Source organism: Chiloscyllium plagiosum, unplaced genomic scaffold (assembly GCF_037043375.1).
Source record: "Chiloscyllium plagiosum isolate Xiang-an unplaced genomic scaffold, Cpla_swu_hap1 HiC_scaffold_4, whole genome shotgun sequence".
Lineage (NCBI taxonomy): Eukaryota > Metazoa > Chordata > Chondrichthyes > Orectolobiformes > Hemiscylliidae > Chiloscyllium > Chiloscyllium plagiosum.
The window spans coordinates 123808381-123831638 of record NW_028270142.1 but is presented as its reverse complement, the minus strand read 5'-3'; the positions used below and the strand labels follow the sequence as shown (position 1 = coordinate 123831638).

At 43.6% G+C, this 23258-nt stretch overlaps 1 pseudogene; it reads left to right on the top strand.

The window, feature by feature from the left end:
* Positions 1 to 10767: 10767 nt before the first annotated feature.
* LOC148150478 (uncharacterized) lies at positions 10768 to 22252 on the top strand (annotated as a pseudogene).
* Positions 22253 to 23258: the final 1006 nt, after the last annotated feature.

Genomic DNA, 23258 nt, shown 5'->3' with positions numbered 1-23258 from the left:
AGAAGATGCTGCAATCAGCTCTGTCAAAGGCTAGAAACAGATTGAGAAGGATGAGGATAAATAGGATGAAGAGAGATATCTTTGACCTGGTAATATATGATCTGCATGTAACATTTTTTTAAAAATCTCATAAACATCACTGAAAACAATTAAGTGTAGTATTTGTTTCAAAATATTATCAAAATGTAACACAAATTGTTGAGGAATTTTCATATTGAAAGACGCTGTTGAAAAGTTGAGAGACACTTTGAATGCGTTACGATCATGCTGTGTCTACCTTCCTCAGAGCTGTGCAGTTTTCTGACAATGTAATGAATGCTATTGTAGTACTGCAGCAATACTAAATGCAATTATAACATTTATTAATGGACTCGTAAGCGACACTGTCTCAGATCATAGTATTAATACATTCAACGCCTTCAAATTTATTCAGTCAGACCTTATTCTGTCAACTGGAGTCCTTTTAATAACCTGTGATAAACTGCAAGGGACTAAAGGGCAGTAGACAACTGGCTGATAATGATAGCGTAGTTGAAATAGATTTGCTGGGAACTTTATGTCTTTGTTTGATGTATTCAAACTCTCCTGTGTAGGCCTCAGCAGGGCCTTTACATTTGGATTGATTATTTGAATAGGGAATGATTATTTGTCATAGCTTCTCTTTGACAGGCATTTGAAAACTGGGGTAGACAGGCAGGAGACTGGAAGAACACAGCAAGCCAGGCAGAATCAAGAGGTGGAGAAGTCAACATTTTGGGTGATGAAGGAGCGTCGCTCCGAAAACTAGTGTAATTCCAATTAAACTTGTTGGACTATAACCTGGTGTTGTGTGATGTTTAACTTTGTACACCCCAGTCCAACACCGGCATCTCCAAGTCATGCAGAAATGTTGACTTTTAATGTGAAATATAAAACATTGAATAAATGAAATAATTGTCCTTTCGAAACCTGACTACAAGAGATGGTGGTATTTGCCAACATTTATCCAATTTATTGCCACATGGGTTCACATATGATTTTGCAAGGATTTGTTTTAAGATTCTTTATAAAATTCTGTGCATTGTAAGAGTGATGCAAGTACTCTTGAAATAAAAAAAAGACAAAAAACTTCACAAGTGTCTTATAGTTATATCCTGCTTATCAAAATATCTACTTCAAGTAAAATATTGTGTGTTGTGAATGCTAACATAGAAATACACAGAATACAGGTTACAGAAAAAGGACAAACATCCCAACATATGTATCCAGTATTTCGGCTTCACATGAGCCTTTTCTATCCTGTCGCATTTCAACCCCTCGGCATATACCTCTACTACCTCTCTCCTTCTGGAATTATCTGTGCAACTTCACCTGAATTGCATCTTTACTATTTTAGGTTCAACTACTCATTGCGACAGCAAGACATGCATTCCAACCATTTTGGGTAAATAATCTTTCCTCAAATCTCTGATGCAATACATTAGGAACCATTTTACATTTATGATCTGTAGTTTTGGATTCTCCCATAGTGGAAATGTTGAACTGTTTGAAAGGCATGTTTCAATAATGAAAATGTGTAGTCAGAGCCTTTCATTACAGTAGTAAAAAAAGTCTTTGTTATTTTATTTGATGATTGAAGATTGTGAAGTGTAATTATTTGATGATGCTTAAGTTCTTTCAAGCATGTAAATAACTAAATCACATTTAAAAACCACAACATTTTTATCTTATGTTTATAGAGTGATTTTTATGAAATAAAACATCTTGAGGCACTTCACAAAAGCACAATAAAACAAAGTAAGATATTTATCCACATCAGGAAATATAATGTTTGATGACCAAATGCATTGCCTAAGAGCTAGGATTTAAGGAATGCTTTAAAGGAGTAGAAGACGTCTTGTAGGCAGAGAGGTATATGTGTGTGCGTCTGTGTGTGCATGTCTGTGTATGCATGTCTGTGTGTGTGTGCGTGTCCGTGTGTGCGCATCTCCGTGTGTGTGCCCATGTATGTATGTTGGTGTGTGCATGTCTGTACTTGCACCTCTGTGTGTGTATGTCTGTGTATGTATGTCTGTGTGTGCATTTCTGTTTATGCATGTCTGTGTGTGCATGTCCATGTTTGTGTATGTCTGTGTGCATGTATCCGTGTATGAATGTCTGTGTGTCCGTGTAAGAGTGTGTGTGTGTCTGTCTGTGCATGTCCATGCATGCATGTCTGTGTATGCATGTCTGTGTGTGTGTGTCTGTGTGTGCTTGTCTGTGCATGCATGTCTGTATCTGTGTGTGTATCTGTGTATGAATGTATGTGTGCGTGTCCATGTGTGCATGTTTGTGTCTGCATGTCTGTGTGTGTGTGTCTGTGTATGAATATCTGTTTATGCATGTCTCTGTGTGTTTGTGTGTGCATCTGTGTGTGCATTGTTGTGTCTGCATATCCATATGAACATGTTTGTGCATGCATGTCTGTGTGTGTGTCTTTGTGTGCGTGTGCATGTCTGTGTCCGCATGTCCATGTGAACATGTTTACGCATGCATGTCGATGTGTACATCTTTGTGTGTGCATGTCTCTGTATGCATATCTGTGTGTGCATATCTGTGTATGCATGACTGTGTATGAATATCTGTGTTTGTTTCTGTGTGAGCATATCTGTGTGTACATGTCTGCAAGCATGTCCGTCTGTGTATGTCTGTGCGTGCATGTCTGTGTATGTGCGCGTCTGTGTATGCCTGTCTCTGTTTGCATGCCTGTGTGTGTTTGTGTATGAATATCCATGTATGCATGTTGCTGTGTGTGTGTGTCTATGTGCATGTCTATATTTGCATGTGTATGCATGTCTGCATGTGTGTCTCTGTGTATGAATGTCTGTGTGCATGTGTGTGCCTGCATGTCCATGTGTGAATGTCTCTGTGTGCATGACTATGTATGCATGTTGGTGTGTGCATGTCTGTACATGCATCTCTGTATTTACATGTCTGTGTGCATATCTGTGTGTGCATGTCTCTGTGTGTGTGCATGTCTGTGTGTGCATCTCTGTGTGTGTGTGTCTGTGTATGCATGTTAGTATGTGCATGTCTGTGTTTGTGTATGCCTGTGTTTGTTTATGCCTGTGTGTATATCTGTGTATGAATTCCTGTGTGTGATTGTCTCTGTGTGTATCTGTTTGTGCATGTCCATGCGTGCATGTCTGTGTATGTGTGTGTGTGTCTGTGTGAGCTTGTTTGGGTGTGTGTGTGTATATCCGTGTGTGCGTGTCTGTGTGTGTGTGTCCATATATGCATGTTGGTCTGTGCATGTCTGTACTTGAATCTTGGTGTTTGCATGTCTGTGTGTGCCTGGCTGTGTGTGCATGTCTGTGTGTACATGTGTTTTGTGTGTGTGTGTAAGCATGTCAGTGTGTGCATTTCTGTTTATGAATGTCTGCGTGTGCATGTCTGAGTGCATGTGTGTCTGTGTGTGCATATCTGTGTATGCACGTCTGTGTGTGTGTCTGTGTGCATGTCTGTCTGTGCATGTTTATGTATACATGTCTTTGTGTGTGCGTTTGTGTATGCATGTCTGTGATTGCATGTCGGTATTTGCATGTCTGCATGTGTGTGTCTGTGTATGAATGTCTATTTATGCGTGTCTCTGTGTGTATCTGTATGTGTATCTGTGTGCGCATGTCTGTGTTTTCATGTCTGTGGATACGTGCCTGTGTGTGCCTATCTGTGTGTACATGTCTGTCTGTGCATTCTGTGTGTTCATGTCTTTGTCCATATGTGTGTGTTTGTGTGAATGTATGTGCATGTGTGTCTGTGTGTGTGTCTGTGTGTGCATATCTGTGTGTGTGTCCGTGTTTGTGTATGTCTGTGTGTGTGCATATCTATGTATGAATGTCTGTGTGCGTGTCTGAGTGTGTGTCTGTGTGTGCATGTCCATGTGTGCATGTCTGTGTGTGTGTGTCTGTCTGTCTGTGTATCTGTGTTTGCATGTATCAGTGTTCATGTCTGTGCATATGTATTTGTGTGTGTGCCTGTGAGTGCAAGTCTGTGCATGCGTGTCTGTGTATGTATCTGTATGAGTATGCCTGTGCATGCATATCATGTGTGCATATCTGTGCATGCATGTCTGTGTGTGCATATCTGTGTATGCATGTCTCCGTGCATGTTCATGTGTGTCTGTGCATGTGTGTTTGTGTATGAATGTGCGTGTGTACATGTCTGTGTGTGTGTCTGCATGTGCATATCTGTGTATGCATGTCTCTGTGCATGTTCGTGTGTGTCTGTGCATGTGTGTCTGTGTATGAATGTGCGTGTGTGCATGTCTGTGTGGGTGTCTGCATGTGCATTTCTGTGTGTGTCTGTCTGTGTGCATTTCCATGTTTGCATATTTCTGTGTGTGTGTATCTGTGTATGAATGTCTGCCTGCGTGTCTGTGTGTGCATGTCTGTGTGTGTGTCTGTCTGTGTGCATGTCCATGTTTGTGTATGTCTGTGTGTGTGTATCTGTGTATGAATGTCTGAATGCGTGTCTGATTGTGTGTGTGTGTCTGTGTGTGCATGTCTGTGTGTGTGTCTTTGTGTGCATGTCTGTCCGTGCATGTCTGTGTGTGCATGTCTGTAAGTGCATGTCCGTATCTGTGTGTGTCTGTCTGTATGTCTGTGTATGAATGTCTGTGTGTGTGCCTATGTGTGCATGTTTGTGCGCACATGTCTGTGTTTGCCTGCTGGTATTTGCATGTCTGTGTGTGTGTTTGTGTATGAATGTCTGAATTGTGTATGAATGTGTGCATGTCATGTGTGCATGTCTGTGTGTGTGTCTGTGTGTGCACGTCTGTACGTGCATGTCTGTAAGTGCATGTCCATATCTGTGTCTGCCTGTCTGTCTGTCTGTGTATGAATGTCTGTGTGTGCGTGCCTATGTGTGCGTGTTTGCGCGCGCATGTCTGTGTTTGCGTGCTGGTATTTGCATGTGTGTGTTTGTGTATGAATGTCTGTTTATGCGTGTCTATGTGTGTGTGCTTCTGAGTGTGTATCTGTGTGTGCAGGTCTATGTGTGCAGGTCCGTGTGTTCATGTCTGTGTATGCATGTCCGTGTGTGCATGTCTTTGTGTGCATGTCTGTGTGCATGCCCATATGTGTGTGTCTGTGTTTGCATCTGTGTATGAAGATGTGCATGTCTGTGCGTGCATGGCTGTGTTTGCATGTCATTTGTGCATGTCTGTGCATGTATATCTGTGTGTGTGCATGAAAGTTTACACATGCCTATATGTGCCTGTCTGTGTATGCACGCCCATGTGTAAATGTCTTTGTATGCATGTCTGAGTGTGTGACTGTGTCTGCATCTCTGTGTTTGCAAGTCTGTGTGTGCACCTCTGTGTGAGCACATCCATCTATGCATGTCTTTGTGTGCATGTCAGTGTATGCCTGCCTATGTATGGATGTCTGTGTGTGCATGTCTGTTTGTGCTTGTCGATGTGTGCATGTCCATGTGTGCATGTCTGTGAGTTTGTCTGTGTGTGCGTGTCTGTGTGTGCGTGTCTGTGCATGCATGTTTGTGTGTGTCTGTGTGCATGTTAGTGTGTGTCTCTGTGTATGAATGTCTGTGTGTGAGCGTCTGTGTTATTGTGTCTGTGTGTACAAGTCTGTGTGCATGTCCATGTGTGCATGTTTGTGTGTATGCATACCCGTATGTCATTGATTGTATGCCTGTGTTTGCATGCCTGTGTGTGCATGTATGTGTGTGTGCATCTGAGTATGCATGTCTTTGTGTGCATGTCCGTGAGTGTGTCTGTATGTGCACGTGCCAGTGTGTGTGTTTGTGTGTGCATGTCTGTGTCTGCTTGTCCGTGTGTACATGTCTGTGCATGCATCTTGGTGTGTGCATCTTTGTGTGTCCGTGTCCATATATGCATTTCTGTGTGTACATGTCTGTGCATGCATGACTCTGTATGAATGCCTCTGTGTGTCTGTGCGTGCATGTCTGTGTGTGCATGTCTGTGTATGCATGCCTGTGTGTATGTCTGTGCGTGCAAGTCTGTGTGCATGTCTGTGTATACATGTCTCTGTGTCTTCATGTCTGTACGTTAATGTCCATATCTGTGTGTGTCTGTCTGCGTATCTGTGTATGAATGTCTGTGTGTACGTGTCCATGTGTGTGTGTTTGCGTGTGAATGTCTGTGTTTTCATATCTGTGTGTGCATGTCTGTGTGTGTATGTCTGTGTGTGCATGTCTCAGTGTGCATGTCTGTGTGTGCGTGTCCGTGTGTGTGTCTGTACATGCAAATCTCTGTTTGCATGTCATGTGTGCATGTCTGTGCATGAGTGTCTGCATATGCATGTCTGTATATGCATGTCTGTATGCATGTTCGTATGTGTCTGTGCATGTGTGTCTATGTATGAATGTGTGTGTGCATGTTTGTGTGCATGTCTCTGAATGTGTGTCTGCATATGCATTTCTGTGTGTGCATGTCTCTGTGTGTACACGGGTGTGTATGCATGTCTGTGTGTGAGTGTCCGTGTTTGTTTGTGTATGTCTGTGTGTGTGTTTCCATGTATGAATGTCTGTGTGCGTGTCTTAGTGTGTGTGTCTGTGTGTGCATGTCCATGTGTGCATGTCTGTGTATGCATGTCTGTGTGTGTGCCTGTGTGTGCATGTCCGTATCTGTGTGTGTCTGTGTATCTGTGTTTGCATGCCTGTGTGTGCGTGTCCATGTGTGCGTGCTTGCGTGTGAATGCCTGTGTTTTCATATCTGTGTGTGCATCTTTGTGTTTGCATGTCTGTGTGTGCATCTCTGTGTTTGCATGTCTGTGTGTGCATCTCTGTGTTTGCATGTCTGTGTTTGCATGTCTCAGTGTCTGTGCATGCGTGTCTGTGTGTGTGTCTGTATGTGCAAGTCTCTGTGTGCATGTCATGTGTGCATGTCTGTGCATGCATGTCTGTGTATGCATGTCTGTGTGCATGTTCGTGTGTGTCTGTGCATGTGTGTCTGTGTATGAATGTCTGTATATGCGTGCCTATGTGTGCGTGTTTGTGCACGCATGTCTGTGTTTGTGTGTTGGTATTTGCATGTCTGTGTCTGTGTTTGTGTATGAATGTCTGGGTGCGTGTCTCAGTGTGTGTGTCTGTGTGTGCATGTCATGTGTGCATGTCTGTATGTGCATGTCTGTGTATACATGTCTGTCTGTGCATGTCTGTAAGTGCATGTCCGTATCTGTGTGCCTGTCTGTGTATGAATGTCTGTGTGTGTGTGTGTGTGTGGGTGTGTGTTTGTGCGTGCATGTCTGTGTTTGCGTGCTGGTATTTGCATGTCCGCATGTGTGTATTTGTGGAGGAATGTCTTTTTATGCGTGTCAGTGTGTGTGTGTGTCTGTGTGTGCAGGTCTATGTGTGCAGGTTCATGTGTGCATGTCTGTGTATGCGTGTCCGTGTCTGTCTGTCTGTGTGTGCATGTCTGTGTGTGCATTCTGTGTATTCATGTCTGTGTGTGCATGCCTGTATGTGTGCATCTGTGTTTGCATCTGTGAATTTATGTGTGTGTGTGTCGATGCATGCATGCCTGTGTGTGCATCTGTCTGTGCACGTCTGTGCATGTATATCTGTGTTTGTCCATGTCAGTGTACATATGCCTGTATGTGCCTGTCTGTGTGCTCATGTCTGTGCGTGCATGTCTGTGTTTGTGTGCTGGTATTTGCATGTCTGTGTGTGTATGTTTGTGGAGGAATGTCTTTTTATGCGTGTCCGTGTGTGTCTGTCTGTGTGTACATGTTTGTGTGCATGTCTGTGTGTAAATTCTGCGTGTTCATGTCTGTGTGTGCATGCCCATATGTGTGCATCTGTGTTTGCATCTGTGTATGAATGTGTGTGTGTGTGTCAGTGTGTGCATGCCTGTGTGTGCATCTGTGTGTGCATGTCTGCGTTTGCATGTCATTTGTGCATGTCTGTGCATGTATATCTGTGTGTGCACATGTCAGTGTACATATGCCTGTATGTGCCTGTCTGTGCATGCATGTCTGTGTATGCATGCCCATATGTAAATGTCTGTGTTTGCAAACCTGTGTGAGCATCTCTGTGTGTGCACATCCATCTATGCATGTCTGTGTGTGCATGTCAGTGTATGCATGCCTGTGTATGAATGTCTGTGTGCGCGTGTCTGTTTGTGCTTGTCCACGTGTGCATGTCCATGTGTGCGCGTCTGTGTGTGTATGTCTATGAGTATGTCTGTGTGTGCGTGCCTGTGCATGCACGTTTGTGTGTGCCTGTCTGTTTGCGTGTTAGTGTGTGTCTCTGTGCATGCATGTCTGTATGTGTCTGTGTCATTGTGTCTGTGTGTGCATGTTTGTGCGTGCATGTCAGTGTGTGCATGCCTGTGTTTGCATGCCTATGTGTGCATGTCTCTGTGTGTACACAGGCATGTGTGCATGTCTGTGCATGCATATCTGTGTGTGCATGTCTGTGTGTGTCTGAATGTGCATGCATGTCCATGTGTGCATATCTGTGTGTGCATGTCCGTGAGTGTGTCTGTATGTGTGTGTGCCTGTGTGTGCATGTTTGTGTCTGCATGTCTGTGTGTACATGTCTGTGCATGCATGTTGGTGTGTGCATGCATGACTCTGTATGAATGTTTGTGTGTGTGCCTGTGAGTGCATGTCTGTGTATGCATCTCTGTGTTTTCATGTCTATGTTTTCAGGTACGAGTGTGTGTCTGTGTGTGTGTGTCTGTGTGTGCATGTCTTACTGTGCATGTCTGTGTGTGTCTGTTTGTGCATGTCTCACTGTGCATGTCTGTGTGTGCATGAATGTGCATATCTGTGTTTGTATGTCATGTGTGCATAGCTGTGCATGCATGTCTGTGTGCATGTTCGTGTGTGTCTTTGCATGTGTGTCTGTGTATGAATGTGTGTGCATGTCTGTGTGTGCATGTCTCACTGTGCATGTCTGTGTGTGTCTGTTTGTGCATATCTGTGTTTGCATGTAATGTGTGCATGGCTGTGCATGCATGCCTGTGTATGCATGCCTGTGTGCATGTTCGTGTGTGTCTTTGCATGTGTGTCTGTGTATGAATGTGTGTGTGTGCATGTCTGTGTGTGTGCCTGTCTCTGCATGTGTGTTTGCATGTGCATGTCTCTGTGTGTACACGGGCATGTGTGCATGTCATGTATATCTGTCTGTGTTTGCGTGGCTGTGTTTGTATGTCCCACTGTGCATGTCTGTGTGTGTCTGTGCATGTGTGTCTGTGTATGAATGTGTGTGTGCATGTCTGTGTGTGCATGTCTCACTGTGCATGTCTGTGTGTGTGTCTGTGCATATCTGTGTTTGCTTGTCATGTGTGCATGGCTGTGCATGCATATCTGTGTGTGCATGTCTCTGCATGTATGTCTGCATGTGCATTTCTGTGTGTGCATGTCTCTGTGTGTACATGGACATGTGTGCATGTCTGTGTGTATCTGTCTGTGTGTGTATGTCCATGTTTGTGTATGTCTGTGTGTGCATGTCCATGTGTGCATGCCTGTGTGTGCATATCTGTGTGTGTGTCTGTGTATGCATGTCTGTGTGCATCTGTGTGTGCATGTCTGTGTATACATATCTCTGTGTGTATGTCTGTACGTGCATATCTGTATCTGTGTGTGTCTGTCTGTGTATCTGTGTATGAATGTCTGTGTGTGCATGTCCATGTGTGCTTGTTTGCATGTGAATGTCTATGTGTGCCTGTCTGTGTGTGCATCTCTGTATTTGCATGTCTATGTTTTCAGGTACGAGTGTGTGTCTGTATGTGCATGTCGTTGTGAGCGTGTCTGTGTTTGCATGTCTGTGCATGCGTGTCTGTGTGTGTTTCTGTATGTGCATGTCTGTGTGTGCATGTCATGCGTGCATGTCTGTGTGCATGCCCGTATGTGTCTGTGCATGTGAGTTTGTGCATGAATGCCTGTGTGCGCGTGTCTGTCTGTGCATGTCTCTGTGTGTGTCTGTATGTGCATGTCTCTGCATGTGCACATCTGTGTGCTGATGTCTGTGTGTGCATGTCCATATATGCATGTCTGTGTGGGTGTGTCCATGTTTGCATGTCTGTTTTTTCATGTTAGTGTGTGCATGTCTGCGTGTGTGTGTGTCTGTGTTTACATGTCTCAGTGTGCATGCCTGTGTGTGTGTGTCTGTATTTGTGTCTGTGTACGCATGTTAGTGACTGCATGCCTTTGTGTGCATGCCCGTATCTGTGTGTGTCTATGTGTATCGGTATATGAATGTCTATGTGTGCATGTCCATGCGTTCATGTCTGTGCATTCATGCCTGTGTCTGCATCTGTTTAATGAATGTCTGCATGTGCGTGTCCATTTCTGTGTGTTTGTGTGTGCATGCCTGTATTTGCATGTCTGTATTTGCATGTCTCTTTGTGTGTGTCTGTGAGTGCTTGTTTGGGTGTGTGTGCATGTGTGTGTATGTTTGAGTGTGCGTGTCTTTGTGTGTGCGTGTCCATGTGTGGATGTTGGTGTGTGCATGTCTGTACGTGAAACCCGTCTGCATGTCTGTGCCTGCATGTTTGTGTGTGCCTTTTCGTGTGTGCATGTCCATGTTTGTGTATGTCTGTGTGTGTATCTTTGTATGAATGTCTGTGTGTGCGTGTCTGTGCGTGCATGCCTGTGTGTGCATGTCTGTGTGTCCATGTCTGTGTTTGCACGTATGTGTGGGCATCACTGTGTATTCATGTTAGTATGAGTATCTGTGTGTGTGTCTGTCTGTGTATGCATGTCTCTGTGTGTGCATCTGTTTATGAATGTCTGCATGTATATGTCCATGTATGTCTGTGTGTGCATGTCTGTGTATGCATGTCTCTGTGTGTATTTCTTTGTGTATCTGTGCATGTGCATCTGTGTACAAATGTCTGCATGTGTGTCTCTGTGTGTGTGTCTGGGTGTGCATGTCTATGTTTGCAAGTTGGCATGTGCATCTCTCTGTGTGTGCATATCTGTGTATGCATGCCTATGTAGGCATGTCTGTGCGTGCATGTCTGTATCTTTGTGTGCCTGTGTGTGTATCTGTGTATGCATGCCTGTGTGTGTCAATGTGTGAGTGCCTGAGTGTGCATGCCTGTGTTTGCATGACTGTGTGTGCATCTGTTTATGAATGTCTGTGTGTGCGTCCATGTGTGTGTGTTTGTTTGTGCAAGTCTGTGTTTATGTGTCTGTATGTGTCTATGTATGAATATCTGTTTATGCATGCCTGCATGTGCATGTCGGTATTTGCATGCCTGTGTATGCATGTCTGTGTGTACATGTCTGCGTGTCCATGCCTGTATGTGTGTTCTGTGTGTGTATCTGCGTATGCATGTCTGTGTGGGTGTACCCAAGTATGCATGACTGTGTGCACATGCCTGTGTTTGCATGTCAGTGTTTGCATGTCTGTGTGTGTATCTGTTTATGAATGTCTGTGTGTGTGTCCATGTGTGCATGTTTTTGTGTGAAAGTCTATGTTTGCATGTCTGCATGCGTGTCTATGTATGAATGTCTGTTTAAGCATGTATATGTGTGCATGTCTCTGTATGAATGTCTATGTGCGCATGTCTGTGTGTGCATGTCTGTGTGTGCATTCTATGTGTGCATGTCTGTGTGTGCATGTCCGTATGTGTGTGCCAGTGTGTGTGTGTCCGTGTAAGTGTGTGTGGCTGTGTGTGCATGTCTTTGTGTGTGTGTGTTTAAGTCTGTGCATGCCTGTATGCATATGCATGTCTGTACATGCATGTCTGCATGTGCATGTCTGTGTGCATGTCCATGTGTGTCTGTGCATGTGAGTCTGTGTACGAATGCCTGTGTGTACATGTCTGTGTGTGCATGTTTGTGTGTGTTTCTGCATGTGCATTTTTGTGTGCATGTCTCTGTATGTTCACATCTGTGTGCTCATGTTTGTGTGTGTGTGTGCCCGTGTATACATGTCTGTGTGGGCGTGTCTGTGTTTACATGTCTCAGTGTGCATGTCTGTATGTGCGTGTCTATGTTTGTGTCTGTGTGCACATGTCTGTTCGTGCATGTCTGTGTGTTCATGTCCATGCATGCATGCCTGTGTGTGCATGTCCATATCTGTGTGTGTCTGTGTGCATCTGTGAATGAATGTCTATGTGTGCGAGTCCATGTGTGCTTGTCTGTGTGTGCATGCCTGTGTGTGCATCTGTTTATGAATGTCTGCATGTGCATGTCCATTTGTGTGTGTGTTTATGTGTGCATGTCTGTGTTTGCATGTCTGTATTTGCATGTCTCTCTGTGTGTCTGTGTGTGCTTGTTTTGATTTGTGTGTCTGTGTGTATGTCTGTGTATGCCTGTCTGTGTATGCCTGTCTGTGTGCGCTTGCCAATGTTTGCATGTCTGTAATTGCATGTCTGCATGCATGTGTCTATGCATGAATGTCTGTTTATTCATGTCTGTGTGCACGTGTCTGTTTGCGTGTCTGTGTGTGCATGCCTGTGTCTGTGTGTGCACAGATATGTATGAATGTCTGTGTGTGTCTGTATCTGTGTGTGCGTGCCCGTGTGTGAGTGTCTGTGTGTGCATGTCTGTGTATGGATGTCTATGTGTGCATGTATCTGTGTCTATGTGTGTGTGTGTGTCTATGTGTGCATGTATCTGTGTGTGTGTGCATGTGTGTGTTTGCATGTCTCAGTGCACATGTCTGTGAGTGCGTGTCTGCTTGTGTGTCTGTGTGCGCATGTCTTCAACTGCATGTCTGTGTGTGCATGCCTGTGCATGCATGTCCGTATCTGTGTGTGTCAGTGTGTATCTGTGTATGAATGTCTGTGTGTGCGTGTCCATGTGTGCATGTTTGTGTGTGCATGTCTGTGTTTGCATGCCTGTATTTGCATGTCTCTCTGTGTATGACTGTGTGCGTGCTTGTTTGGATGTGTGTGTGTCTGTGTGTATATGTCTGTGTGTGCTTGCCAGTCTTTGTATGTCTGTATTTGTGTGTCTGTGTACATGTCTATGCATGAATGTTTGTTTATGCATGTCTGTGTGCATGTGTCTGTTTGTGTGTCCGTGTGTGCATGTTTGTGTTTGCATATCTGTGTGTGCATTCTATGTGTCCATGTCTGTGCGTGCATGCCTGTGTGCGCATTCTGTGTCTGCATGTCTGTGTGTGCATGTCCATATGTTTGTGCCTGTGTGTGTGCAGCTGTGTATGAATGTCTGTGTGTGTCTGTATCTGTGTGTGTGTGCCCCTGTGTGAGTGTCTATGTGTGCATGTCTGTGTTTACATATCTGTGTGTGCATGTCCATGTGTGAGTATCTGTGTGTGCATGTCTGTGTTTGCATATCTGTGTGTGCATGTCCATGTGTGAGTATCTGTGTGTGCATGTCTGTGTATGGATATCTGTGTGTGTGTGCCTGTGTGTGCATGTCCAAGTGTGAATGTCTGTGTGTGCATGTCTGTGTGTCTGTGTGCATGTCCATGTGTGACTGTCTGTGTGTGTATGTCTGTGTATGGATATCTGTGTGTGTGTGTCTGTGTGTGCATGTCCAAGTGTGAATGTCTGTGTGTGTGCGAGACTGCGTGTGCAATTTTGTGTGTGCATGTCTCTGTATGTGCACGTCTGTGTGTGCACGTTTCTGTGGGCGTGTCTGTGTTTGCATGTCTGTTTTTTTTCATTTCCATGTGTGCATGTGTCTGTGTATGCATCTCTGTGTGTGCCTGTCTGTGTATGCATGTCTGTGTGTTTGTGTCTGTGTGTGCATGTCTGTGTTTGCATGTCTCAGTGTTCATGTCTGTGTGTGCGTGACTCTGTGTGCATGTGCGCATGTCTGTGACTGCATGTCTGTGTGCTCATGTCTGTGTATGTATGTGTATGTGCAAATCTGTGTTTGCATGTCTGTATTTGCATGTCTGTGTGCGTGTGTCTATGTATGAATGTCTGTTTATGCAAGTCTGTGTGCATGTCAGTGTGTGAATGTCTGTGCATGCTTATCAGTGTGTGCATGTCTGTGTGTGCATGTCCGTATGTGTGTGTGTGTGTGTGTATCTGTTTATGAATGTCTGTTTGTGTCAGTGCATGTCCATGTGTGAGTGTCTGTGTGTCCATGTCTGTGCTTGCATATCTGTGTGCTTGTCCATGTGTGTCTGTGTGTGTGTCTGTGTAGGAATGTCTGTGTTTGTGTGTGCATGCATATGCGTGTATGTCTGTGTGTGCATGTCCATGTGTTCATTTCTGTATGTGCATGTCTGTGTGTGTCTGTGAGTACATGTCAGTGTTTGCATGTCTGCGTGTGCATTTCTGTGTATACATGTGTGCATGTTCACATGTGTGTGTGTGTGTGTGTGTGTGTATGTGTGTCTGTGTATCAATGTGCATGTGTGTCTGTGTGTGCTTGTCTGGGTGTGTGTGTTTGTGCTTGCATCACTTTGTTTGTATGTTTATGTGTGTATGTCCATGTGTGCATGTCAGTGTGTTCATGCTTGTGTGTGCATGTCTGTGCTTGCACCTTTGTTTTTGCATCTGTGTGTTTGCATGTCTGTGGTGCATATTTGTGTGTGTGTCTGTGTCTGTGTGTGCATGTCTGTGTGTGCATTTCTGTGTATGCATCTCTGTGTTTGTATATCTGTGCTTGCGTGTCAGTTTGTGTCCGTGTATGCATTTCTGTGTTTGCATGTCTGTGTATGCATGTCCGTGTGTGCATCTCCGTGTTTGTGTCTGTGTGTGTTTTGCTGTAGAAATGTCTGTGTGCGTGCTTCTGTGTGTACTTGTCTGGTTGTATGTGTTGTGTGTCCATATCTGTGTGTGCATGCCTGTGTTTCCATCTCTGTGTTTGCATGTCTGTGTGTACATGTCTGTGTATGCATGTCTGTGTGTGCACGTCCACATGTGTTTTTGAGTGTTTGCATGTGCATGTGGGTGTATGAATGTGTGTGTTGGTGTGTGTATGAATGTGTGTGTGTGTGTGTGTGTGCACCTGTGTGTGCTTGTTCTTGAATCACTCTGTTGGTATGTCTGCGTGTGCATGTCCATGTGTGCATTTCTGTGTGTGCATGTCTGTGCTTGCACCTTTGTGTTTGCATCTCTGTATTTGCATCTCTGTGTGTGCATGTCTGCTTTACGTATTCGTGTGTGTGTTGTCTGTGCATGCATATCAGTGTTGGCATATCTGTGTGTGCATTTCTGTGCATGCAAGTGTGCATGACTCTGTGTGCATCTCAGTGTTTGCATGTCTGTGTGTGCATCTCTGTGTGCGTGTCTGTATATGCGTGTGACTGTGTGTGTATCTGTGCATGAATGTTGGTATGTGTGTGTCTGTGTATGCATGTCTGTTTGTGTGTGTCTGTATGTCCATGTCTGTGTTTGTATATGTGGTGCATGAATGCCTGAATATGCGTGCCTGTGTGTGCCTGTCTATCTATGTCCGTGTGTGCATATCTGTGTTTGCATGTCTGTGTGTGCATGTCTGTGCGTGTATGTCTGTATGTCCGTGCATCTGTGTGTGTGTGTATCTGTGTATGAATGTCTGTGTGTGTCTGTATCTGTGTGAGCGTGCCCGTGTGTGAGTGTCTGTGTGTGCATGTCTTGTACATGGATATCTGTGGGTGTGTGTCTGTGTGCATGTCTGTGTGCGTCCATCTCTGACTTTGCATGTCGGGTATGCATGTCTGTGCATACACATCTGTGTATGCATGTCTGTGTGTGTCTGTGTATGAATGTCTGTGTGTGTGTGTATGTGTGTGTCTGTGTGCACATGTCTGTGTGTGTGACTGCGTGTGCATTTTTGTGTGTGCTTGTCTCTGTATGTGCACGTCCGTGTGTGCATATCTGTGTGTGTGTGTGTGTGTGTGTCCATGTATGCATGTCTGCGTGGGCTTGTCTGTGTTTGCATGTCTGTTTTTTCATTTCCATGTGTGGGTGTGTCTGTGTGTGCATGTCTGTTTGTGCCTGCCCGTGTATGCATATCTGTGTTCTCATGTGTGCGGTGCATGTCTGTGTGTGCGTGCCTGTGTGTGTGTCTGTGTGCGCATGTCTGTTACTGCATATCTGTGTGTGCATGTCTCTGTATGCATGCCTGTAAATGCATGTCTGTACCTGTGTGTGTCTGTGTATATCTATGTATGAGCATCTGCATGTGCGTGTTCATGTGTGCATGTTTGTGTGTGCATGTCTGTGTTTGCATGTCTGTACTTGCATGTCTCTGTGTGTGTGTCTGTGTGTGCATGTCGGTGTGTGTGTCTGTGTGTGCATGACTGTACATGAATCTCTGTGTTGCATGCCTTTGTGTGCATGTCTGTGTATGCATGTCTGAGTGTACATATGTGTGTTTGTGTGTTTGTGTGTCTGTGTATGCATTTTATGTATGCATGTCTCTGTGTGCACGTCCATGTTGGTGCATTTCTGTGTGTGCATGTCCATGTTTGCATGTCTGTGTGTCCAAGTCTGTGTTTGCATGATGGTGTGTACATCTGTGTGTGTGTCTGTGTATGTATGCTTGTGTGGCATGTCTGTGTGTGCTTGTCTGTGTATGTATATCTGTATGTCTGTGTCTGTGTGTGTGTATCTTTGTATGAATGTCTGTGTGTGTGTCTGTGTGTGAGTATCTGTGTGTGTATGTCTGTATTTGCATCTCTGTGTGTGCATGTCCATGTATGCATGCCTGTGTTGCATATTTGTGTTTACATGTCCGTGTGCGCATCTCTGTGTGCATGTCTGTGTTTGCATGTGTGTGTTTGTGTCTTGTGTGCACGCTGTGTATGCATATCTGTGTATGCACGTCTGTGTGTGCATGTCCGCATGTGTGTGTATCTGTGTATGAATGCCAATGAGTGCATCTATGTTTGCATGTCTATGTGTGCGTGTCCGTGTAAGCATGTCTATGTCTGCATGTCAGTGTATGCATGTCCGTGTTTGAATGTCTGTGTGTGTATCTCTGTGTTTCCATGTCTGGGTGTACATGTCTGTGTGTGCATGTCTGTGTGTGCATGTCTGTGTGTGCATGTCTGTGTTTGCATGTCTACATATGCATCTGTGTGTGCGTCTGTGTACATGCAAGTCTGTGTGTGAAGATCTGTGTGTGCATGTCCATGTATATGTGTCTGTGTGCGTGTTCATCTATGTATGCATGTCCATGTGTGTGTCTGTATGCCCATGTCAGTATATGTGTGTGCGTCTGTGTGTGCACATCTGTGTGTGCATGTCTGTGTATGCATGTCTGTGTGTGCATCTCTGTGTTTGCATGTTGGTGTGTGCAGCCCTGTGTGTCCATGCATGCATGTCTGTGTATTCTTGTCTGTGCATGCATGTCCGTGTGATTGTGTGTGTATCTGTGTATGAATGTCTGTCTGTGTTTGAATGTCTGTGTATGCGTGTTTGTGTATGCATGTCTGTGTTTGCATATCTATGCGTGTTTTTGTCTGTGTGTGTGTGTCTGTGTGTGCATGTCTATGTATTAATGTCTGTGCATGCATGTCTGTTTGTGCATTCCCATGTGTGCATGTCCGTGTATGTGTATCTGCGTGCGCATGTCTGTGTTTGCATGCCTGTGTTTGCACGTCTGTGTGTCTGTGTGTGTGTGTGTGTGTGTGTGTGTGTCCAATTGACAGGTGGCTTGTGTAGCTGTCATTCTGGAACTAGGCAACAGTAACAAGGAAGATATTGGTCTTTCTACTCATTGCCACTTCTTGAGACAATTTACAGAGAACTCGTAAAATTGCGTAGTTTATATCTCCTTACTTAAGAAGGAACAGCCAGCCCTAGAGACAATGCAACAAACTACCACTATTTTCATTCATGCCATGAGGGTGTTATCCATTGAAAAGTAGACTAGTCCTGTATTCTCTGAAAGTTGTAAGAATTAGATTGAGCACATAAAATGCTTAAAGATTGTGACAGGATTAACACTGAGAAAGTGCTTCCCCTTGCTGATGAGTCCATAACACAGGACTTAAATTACTGGTCCTGATGAAGGTCATCTAACTCAAAACCTTAACTCAACTTTTTTCCCACAGATGTTGCCAGACCTGTTGAGTTATGGCAGCGATTTCTGTTTTTCTTACTGATCTCCAGTATCTGCAGTTCTTTGATTTATGTTAAATTTAGGGATGAGATGAGGACAGATTTCTTCACACTAAGATTTATGAATCTTTGTAATTCTTGATCCTAAATAACATTGGAAGCTCAGTCACTGAATTATAAAAGTGATGGAAATGAGGGATCTAACAATAGGATCGGTTAATTGAGATAGATAAGCACATATTGCAGAGCTGGCTTGAATAGCCACATAGATTACTCCAGCTGCTTTTTTTTAATATTCTTAAGTTGTGAGTGAACAAAATACAGCAAGCTCAACAATTCAAGGACGGGATCTCATTTAAGGGAGAGATAAGAACAATTTTACTTCTCACAAATGGTCACGAGTCTTTGCAACTCTCCAGTGGAAGTAGAATACTTGAATGTTTTTAAGGTAGAAATAGACACATTTGTGGTAACCAAGGATTGTAAAATGACCAGTGGTAGATAGGAAGGTGGCATAATCAGGTCAACCATGACTTTATTGAATGGCCAAGCAAAGTCTCAATGCTGAATGGCCTACGCGTCCTCCTGCTTAACATGCTCATTTGCAAATCATATATCAATGCGATTTTCTGCACCAATGCTGAGATTTGGAATTAGTTATTGACCCTTTTCTGAAAACTTCAGACAAACATTGTCCAAAAGGAGAGGATAATTATTTTTGCTAATTTGGTGCAACACATATATCAGTTTCAAAGGTATAGCAATGAAAGATGCAACTATATTTTAAGGTCATCAGATGCTATGATACGATAATGTTCTAAAGGAAATATAAAATGCATAGCACATATGCGTCAATTCATCACATTAAAGGTACATAATTTTATCAATTGCAATTGTAATTTGAAACACTTAAAATTATGAAGTTTTGATAAAATACCCTGAGAACAAAGATCATTTACACATGCTGTTGCCTCCTTCAACAACAGATAGTCGAAGGACAACCTTCCACTTTTCTCTTTCTGGTGACAAAGAATGGGTGCCTGCATATATCTGGATTTGGGCTTCTGGTCATATTTTGACATTATGAAATATAAGGACAAAGTCAACCACAAAATGTTGGTGGAAACGAAAAACTGCAGATACTGGAGATCAGTAAGAAAAACAGAAATCGCTGCCATAACTCAGCAGGTATGGCAACAAAGTAGAGTTAAGGTTTTGAGTCTGGTGACCTTCATCAAGACCTGTAATTTAGGTGGCGCAAAATTTAGTTTGTAAACATTTTCTGAATTACAGAAGGAAGTGAAGACAATGAGTGAAACAATGAGCGTCCGAAGCACAGTTACAAGCAATTGAGAACAAAACAAAAAAAAGTGATGCTGTTTTAATCTCTGTCCATTATCATTGTGTTTCCAACAAACTCCCTTCATGTAAGGTATAGACAGGATAGATCGAGTGAATCCTCAGAAGTGTATAAAGGAAGTAGGAGTGTACTTAAGAGGGAAATCAAGAGGGCAAAAAGGGGACATGAGATAGCTTTGTCTTACAAAGGGTTCTTACAAATACATTAAGGACAAAAGGGTAACGAGGGAGAGAATAGGGCCCCTCAAAAATCGGCAAGGCAGCCTTTGTATGGAGCTGCGGAAAATGGCAGAGATACTAAATGAATATTTTGCATCAGTATTTACTGTGGAAAAGAATATGGAAGGTATAGACTGTAGGGAAATAGATGGTGACATCTTGCAAAATGTCCATATTACAGAGGAGGAAGTTCTGGATGTCTTGAAACGGTTAAAGGTGGATAAATCCCCAGGACCTGATCAGGCATACCCGAGATCTCTATGGGAGGCTGGAGAAGTGATTGCTGGGCCTCTTACTGAGATACTTGTATCATCGATAGTCACAGGTGAGGTGTCGGAAGACTGAAGGTTGGCAAACGTGGTGTCACTGTTTAAGAAGGGTGGTAAGGACAAGCCAGGGAACTATAGACCGGTGAGACTGACCTCGGTGGTGGGCAAGTTGTTCTGAGGAATTCTGAGGGACAGGATGTACATGTATTTGGAAAGGCAAGGACTGATTCGGGATAGTCAACATGGCTTTGTGCGTGGGAAATCATGTCTCACAAACTTGATTGAAATTTTTGAAGAAGTAACTAAGAAGATTGATGAGGGCAGAGCAGTAGATGTGATCTATATGGACTTCAGTAAGGCGTTTGACAAGGTTCCCCATGGGAGACTGATTAGCAAGGTTAGATCTCATGGAATACAGGGAGAACTAGCCATTTGGATACAGAACTTGCTCAAAGGTAGAAGACAGAGGGTGGTGGTGGAGGGTTGTTTGTCAGGCTGGAGGCCTGTGACCAGTGGAGTGCCACAAGGATCGGTGCTGGGCCCTCTACTTTTTGTCATTTACATAAATGATTTGGATGCGAGCATAAGAGGTACAGTTAGTAAGTTTTGCAGATGACACCAAAATTGGAGGTGTAGTGGACAATGAAGAGGGTTACCTCAGATTACAACAGGATCTGGACCAGATGGACCAATGGGCTGAGAAGTGTTCTCTGGGACACCCGCACCAACCAACCCAACCGCCTCATGGCTGAACCTAACCTCCTTCCACCTATCGTATTCCCAACGGCCCTCCCCCAAGTCCCTCCTCCCTACCTTTTATCTTAGCCTGCTTGGCACACCCTCCTCATTCCTGAACAAGGGCTTATGCCCGAAACACCAATTCTCCTTCCCCTTTGATGCTGCCTGACCTGCTGCGCTTTTCCAGCAACACATTTTTAAGCTTTATTGGTCAGAGTATTGACTACAGGAGTTGGGAGGTCATGTTGCGGCTGTATAGGACATTGGTTAGGCCACTGTTGGAATATTGCGTGCAATTCTGGTCTCCTTCCTATCAGAAAGATGTTGTGAAACTTGAAAGGATTCAGAAAAGATTTACAAGGATGTTGCCAGGGTTGGAGGATTTGAGCTATAGGGAGAGGCTTAACAGGCTGGGACTGTTTTCCCTGGAGTGTTGGAGGCTGAGGGTGACCTTATGGAGGTTTACAAAATTATGAGGGGTATGGATAGGATAAATAGGCAAAGTCTTTTCCCTGAGGTTGGGGAGTCCAGAACTAGAGGGCATAGGATTAGGGTGAGAGGGGAAAGATATAAAAGAGACCTAAGGGATAACTGTTTCACACAGAGTATGATACATATATGGAATGAGTTGCCAGAGGAAGTGGTAGAGGCTGGTACAATTGAACACTTAAGAGGCATTTGGATGGGTATATGAATAGGAAGGGTTTGGAGGGATATGGGCTGGGTGTTGGCAGGTGGGACTAGATTGGGTTGGGATATCTGGTTGATATGGACAGGTTGGACCGAAGGGTCTGTTTCCATGTTGTACTTCTCTGTGACTCTATGACTCTATTACTTGACTACTGCTATTTGGCTAGAAAAATTTAACTTAAGCGGTTAACAAACATATCCAAAAGATATTCAGCTCTCAAAATATCAATTCTGCTGCTTCCTTTTGATGATGTGTACCTGTATCAAGCACTTAGCTATATCTTTAAATTGTATTTTTCTGCTGTTGTGGTTATTTGTCTGCTTTGGACACTTGGACCAGTTTATATATGAAAAACACTTTGCCCAAGCCCTCTTGTCAATGAGGTAGGCAAAGAGGCACAGAATTCAATTTGCAATTCAACTTGATTTTATTAACAAATTATTCCTTTCTAAAAACACTAAGTAAGCATTTCTCGAATTCCAACAAAATTTGCTCTCTATCTAGTACAACCCATCTGAGAAAGGATACCACCGGCAGGGATTGATGTGTTTGAATTGGGACATTGGAATTCCATTTCTCTCTGATGTTGGACTGGCTCTGCTTCATAAATGTGGGGCTTGCAGGTTAGGTGGATCTTCCCCTCAGTCTCCTGCCACAAGTCTTGCTGCAATCTTCATTGTGGAAATGGCTTCCAGATGTGTTTTTATCCCTCTCATCCTGGACCTTTCTGAATTTCTGCAGTCTTTGGCCAATGGAGTCAAGCGTGATGTTCAAAACATCCAATGGGTTGCACCAACACCCTGGGGAGGTCTCAGGCACCAGCTGAAAATCAAGATACCAGGAATTCTGATCGACATTTCTCCATTACACAACCTTCTGGCTGGTTGGAACTATTTCCCCTGAACCTTTGTGACCTCTTTGATCTTGGTTTCCACTATTCTCTGTGGCTGATATCTACTGGCTGCTGCTAATTTGCTTTGACTAATTTTCTGTCAGATCCAGGCTGTGGGTCACTTAAGAATATCCAATCTTGGGCCCGTGATCAATTGAGCACAGGATAATTTACTTTGAAGACTCTCCATTTTTGTTGAATCTGCTCGGTCTTTGGTAAATCCAGAAGTTGAACTTGCAAGTCGTTCCCCTTGTCAAACATTCAAAATCTGAATGAAAGAATTGGAATGTTGTAAGCTAATAAGTTACATCCCCTGCCATTACTTCTCAGATTACAAACTCAAGTTAGACTTGTTTTTATAAGTTTAACTCCAATAATTTAGTTTCTAACTGCCCCTGGCCACTTAAATAGCTTTCACCTCTCCATTTCCAACTGTTAACTAAGCAACATGATGGCTCAAGGAAATGAGAAGACAAAAGTACTCAATATGTGATGTTCTTTGTAAGTTACTTACAATTAAATCTAATTGTTGAAGAATCCAGAAAAATCTTTTAGTTTGAGAACCTTATCAACAGAAATAAGATGAACATGGTTATGTGGGTTGTCAGGGCAATTGGAGATGGACAACCATAACTTCAGGACAAAAATACAAAAGTTAATTATCATAATGCTCCTCAGAAAGGTTTAAGTGACAATAGATGCTAAAGCTGAAACATTAAGCCCCAGATTGGCAACTGCCACAATATCGCTTCGAAAAGCATTTATTGGTCAAATGGTTGTATAGAGAAGGCCATACAATGAACAACAATGAGCCCATATCAAGACTAGTATACTGTTGTTCCATATTGTGAACCAAGTGATCTTATTACTGCACTGCATTAATGTTGTAAATGTTTGCTCTGTAAAATATACGGATAGTGATATACAAGTAAGGATATTTTGGTCAATTGAACAGTCCTCTTTTTTTTGTTACTCATTCATGAGTTATACCAGCATTTATTGCATGTCCCTAATTGCCCAGAGGGCAGTTAAGAATTAACCATATTATTGTGGGTCTGGAGTCACACGTAGGCCAGACCAGGTGAGAATGACAGTTTTTCTTCCCAGTGAACCAGTTGGGTGTTTTCCTATCAATAGGCAATGGATCTAATAGTCAGCATTAGA